We start from the raw sequence: 5,724 nt of genomic DNA, 5'->3' as shown, positions 1-5,724 counted from the left end.
AAAGAAAAGAGAAGCTTTTTCTTTTTTATTTTGACTGCCGCCCAATAATCTCAAGCACGCTCTACTTGTTCAGATGTATTAAAAATATGAAAAATTGTTTTGTTCTACGGTTCTAAAATTGAGTAATAAATAATATTTTTTTTAATATAACTTTTATTTATATTAAATAAAAAAAATTAATTTTAAAATAAAGGGTAAATTGATAGAATTAGTTATGATTTTATTATAATTTAAGAGAATTAATTAATTTTTTAGTTTTCGTACAAAAATTTTAAATAATTTATATTTTAAAATAAAGAGAATAATTTCACAAAAATTATAGGTATATAATTATTAGGAAAAAATATAATCATGTCCCTAATTATAGCAAAATTAACACATACATCCTGCTACTTTCAATAAATGACTCTAAAATCTCTAAATTATGTTTCCATCCCGTAAATTGGTCCCCCTGTCCATTTTTACAACATTTTGTCATTAGTCAATTATGAAAAGACATAATTAACCTTGTCAAACTAATAGCCCCGCTAACATTAGGAAAGAAATGTTTTCCAAAAGAAATTTTCACCGGTTGGTGACAGGTGTTGCCAAAAAAGCGAGCAGCAAAGAGTGAGCTGCTTCTATCGAGGTCGAACTCTCTCTCGCTAGACGCAATGACAGATCAGAAAAAAGGGAAAATGATGCCGAATAAGCTGCAAATGAGGAGGCTAGACAATCGCTGACTAAGGACAGGCGTTGCCGGAAAATCGAGAAGTAAAATTGAGGTGGAGCTGTCCGATCATAAACGAAATGCAGGCTCTGCTTCTCTCTCATTGACACTACAACAGATCGAAATATAGAAAGCGGTGGCTGGAGGGATCGATAGCGAGGTGCGGGTAGTCAAGTCGGTGGAGCTTGAGCTCTGGTGAACGAAAACCGCAAAAGGGGAAGGGGGTAGGGGCTGTCAGCAAAGTCGGGGAGAGAAGAGAGGAAATTGGGATTTTTTTTTTGGCCTTTTTAGGTCTTTGCTGAGTAGTTTGGTTTAAACCGGATTTGATTCGGTCCAAACCCATTGTGTTGAATGATTTTTAATTGATTATGGGTTTAATTTAATTTTTAAGGTTTGATTTACCAATAACAAAAATATTTGTTATTAAATTTTATTTAATAATTTTAAAAAGCCTCAATTTAATTTTCTTTAAATATAATAATGTCCTAATATCATTGATTAGAATTAATATTTAAATTTTAAATGAAAAATTTATAGAAAAAAAATTCCACACCGTTTCAGTGGGTTTGCTTAATTTTAGAGTGTATGAACACAAAAGGGCCACTTTTTATATTATGCATTGAAAAATCCCGAATTGGATCCCAAATTGACAGGTTAGTATGAGCTTATCCATGCGATTATGCACTCTTCAAATAGGAATTCATTTTCTGAAAGATCCTGGCTTTCGTGCTTTGGTGAGTCTCCGAGATCTTTCTAATTTTTTAACATTTCTAATTTTATTTTAGAATTCATTATTTAGAATTAATTATAGAGTTTCTTATTTTTTTAGTACAAATATCAAAAAAAAATTTCTATTCCCTCTTCAACTTCAAATAGTAATACTACTATAGGAACACTACCCCCGGACAAGGGTAACACTTGTCATTTAATTAATTTATCTTTCATTTGACTGCTCTTTTTCTAATTGACTAGTGGCAAAATGCTATAAAAATGGATGAAGAAATCAATTTATGGGATGGAAGCATAATTTAGGGACTTTAAAGTTACTTCTTGAAAGTAGTAGTACGTACGTGTTAATTTCACTATAATTTTGGGATGTGATTATATTTTTTTTTCCTAATTATTATAATACACATGTTATTTATTTGAAACAAAGATTGGTAAAACTAACTACATAGTAAATATTAGATATTACAGGTCTGTGCGGCAAAATTAGCTATTTTAGTGGCTGCTAGCTGTTTGAGTAGTTGTTAGCTGTTTTAATAGTTGTTAGATATTAGTTGTTCATATAGCTATTTAGAGCAAAAGTGTTCGGTGAATTAACTCTTTGATTAGCTATCTAATTTAAAATGAGAAAAAAAAAACATTTGAATATTGAGTTAAAATTTAAGTTATGATTATAGAAATGAACTCAATATAATAAAAAAGAGATAATTATGTGATGTGTTATTACTTTTCTATCGAAAGAATGTCAATCTATAATGTATAGTTCAACTATATAAATTGAAATCACTACTATTTTTAAAATGATAATACAATTTCCTCACATATTCCTCTATTAATTCATTATTAAATTATTTTGTTTAAATTTTTATATAAAGTAATATAATTTTTTAACATAATAATTAATTTAATTAATGTACTCCGATAAGATATATTACATTGTATGTATCAGTATAAATCACAAAGTAGCACAAGTCAATATTCTTCCAATGAATCAATGAGAAAAAAATAGAAGTTATTATTAGACTAAATTAAATTAGTTTCTTCTTCTACTTTGCCATAAAGAATCAACAATATGATTACGAATATTCTTCATTTCAACAAATCTTTCTCTAATATTTTTACCATTCGTGGAAGTACCATGCATATCCGAAAGCTCTTCAAAAGGGATAAAATCAAGATAGTGCTCAAGTACTTGAAAAACCAGATCACTTGGTAGGTTGATTCGAATATAGTTATGAAGAGCAAATGTTGCTACTATGATTTTTATTTTTGTCTCCACACTGAATTGTGACATTTTATTAAGGATTTTCCATCTCTGCTTCAAAACTCCAAAAGATCTCTCAATACAACTCCTCAAGGATGAATTTGCCCGATTAAATGCTTCCTGAGCATTTTATGGATGCTCATGTTAAAACTGTGATTGATGGTACCTCAACCTTGAATATGGTACTAAGTAACCTTTTCAATCAAGATATCCTTTATCTATCAAGTAGTATCTACCTACTTAAAACTGCAAAAAAAGATAAAAACATGCATAAGGTTTCTTAATACAATATTATAATAAATTTCGAGATATTATAATATACCTTCTGACGCTTTAGGAAATTTCATTTCTAGTGTTTCGATTGCATGAAGAAAAACACGAGTCTTATGAGCTGAGCCTTCCCACCCCGTTGATATAAATATAAAACACATATCAAAATCATATGTAGCCATCACATTGAATGATGGGTAACCTTTCCTTCTTCTATAAGGTAATTGATCAAGCTCTAGAATGCATGTTGCCACATGTCTGCCATCAATACATCCAATACATTCCTGGTATTAAAACAAGAGTTAAAAAATAAACATGTAAGCAAACTATTAAAGTGTAAAGGTTAAAACTGAACAAAGTATTACCTTAAAATAAAGTAAAAATCTTTCATCATTGGCTATTTGATGTGGTATGCCTTTGAAGTCTGGATCTCTCAATCTTAAAATATCATGTGCAAGACTCTTAAACTCTCGACTGGAAATTACATTCAAAACGCTATGAAATGCTCTACTAATAGAGTCACCTGAACGTTGAAGCGCTCACCAACAATTCTATTTGAACCACCTAAAGCAATAGTATACAAGATACCAACTTTCTCAATAATTGACATTCTATTACTTGGTTTCAGTCTTAAACACCTGTGAACCCCTTACCCCGAATGTCATAGGCATATGGATGCATGTGACTAAGGAAGAAATGCACATGATGTGTGTGAGTCACCACCTTGTTTAATTATTTAAGGGTAAACTAGGAAAAAACCCTGAGTGACTCCAATTTTAATTAACCTAGTTACTAGATTAATTATCCCAATGTTTAAGGCACAGTCTGCAAACCCAAGGTGGATCCCGAGACTATGTCATGCTGATAAACTAACCGATGAATGAATGCTTTGCAAGGTGAATGATGGATTAATGAAATGTTTGAGTGATTTTGACTTGCCGCCCGGGGTGAAATCCCGAACGTGCCTACGTACTTCCGTTTGAATGGAAGATCAAAGTCAACGTAGTTCGATAGGCCTTGTTTCAAGGGCTTTGAAGGTGTATGCTTAATGCATGAGTGTGTATGCTTTGTGCATGAGTGTTTATGCTTTGTGCATAAGTGTGTATGCTTTGTGCATGAGTGTGTATGCTTTGTGCATGAGTGTGTATGCTTTGTGCAATTTGTTTAGGCATTTTGCCAAAGATTGATTGATTTTTAGGCATGTTGCCAAAAATGTTGATTTTAATAGCTTTTAGCCAAAATGATTTTGATTTAGGCAATTGTTGCCAAAAATGTTGATTTTAGGCGATTTTCGCCAAAATGGTTGATTTTAAGGCATTTGGCCAAACTGTGTTGTTTTAGGCAATTAGTTTGCCAAAATGTGCGATTTAGGCTTTAATGCCACGATTATTAATTAATCGGGCGTTCGAGCTTAACACAATTTATTGTCGAAACGTGATTGATTAAGGCTTTTAGCCACAATTATTGATTAATTGAACTTAAGCCGGATTTGTTGAAAATAAGGCAGTTGAACCGTAATTATTAATTAACTAGGCTCTTTAGCCAAAATTGTCGGATTTAAGCTTATTACCATGATTATTAATTAACCGGGCATTTAGCTTAAATTCATTTACTTGAGGCAATTTGTTTGCCTAATGATGACATGGATGCATTTATGCAGTTGTAGAATTATTAGGAGTAGAAGAGAAGCATGCATGAAGTGCTAAAATTAAATAGGCAGAGTTTCGTTTACGTACCTGATTTAATCGGAAACCGCTTCTTAACTCCAGATTAAGCTCCTCGCTTGGGAAATATTAATTAATTTTAATTTGTTTGATTTTAGTGTCCAAATATCACAACAAAAATGCAATAAAAATTAAATTAAATGCAAAAAGCGGTAAAGAAATCGCAAGGAGCGTGGGAGGGAGAAAGATCGATCGTCAACACAGACAGGGGTGTCAAAAATGAAGGGGGAGAGGCCATTTTATAGGCCAAAACGACCTGCCGCCGGCGGTCCGGCGGCAGGGGCCGCGGTTACTTGGGCTTTTTCACTCCGGAGGAGTTTTCGGGAGTTTCGGGTCTCCGAAAAATATTCCGGGACCTGTTCCGTGATCGTTGCGACATTCCAGACGTTTTAAGTACCATATTGGCATACTTCGAGTAAATGTCCAAAATGGCCTTCGGTCCGGTCGGACAGTTTGCACAGTTCTGTAGCAAAGTCAAAGTTGTTGTAGCAAAGTCAAAACAAATGGCACGGTACTGTAGCAGGCGTGCTTTCCTCCATTTAAAGAGTTTCACATACCATGTTATTCCCCTGAGCCTCAAAATTTGAGTATTCACAGTTGCCCCCACTGGCTATCACAAAAATGATTTATGAGAGCCAGTGGCTTTCTGAAGGAGCAAATTTTTGAGGATGGGCAGAGGGGGAAACCCCGCCGTTGGTTTTTTTTTTTTTTTTTTTTGTCTGAACTCCTGTACTAAACTTTGACTATGCTTCTCACTGTACTTCTGTACTGAATTTTATTTGTACCTGCACTTGGTTAGTACTGAACTTTGTGTGAATACCCAAATTTTGAGGCTCAGAAAGCCTGTTTTTCTAGACTGCAAACAGTCCGGCCGGACCGGAGGCTATTTCGGAAGTTCACCGAAAATATGTCAATATGGTACTTAAAACGTCCGGAATATCGCGAGGATCGCGGAACAGGTCCCGAAATATTTTTCGGAGGTCCGAAACTCCCAAAAAGGCCCCCGGAGCGAGGCACGGTGTCCACACCGG

Source organism: Jatropha curcas, chromosome 4, assembly GCF_041381405.1.
Source record: "Jatropha curcas cultivar XTBG-Jc1 chromosome 4, XTBG_Jcur_1.0, whole genome shotgun sequence".
Lineage (NCBI taxonomy): Eukaryota > Viridiplantae > Streptophyta > Magnoliopsida > Malpighiales > Euphorbiaceae > Jatropha > Jatropha curcas.
Note: the sequence above shows the minus strand (reverse complement) of the source record.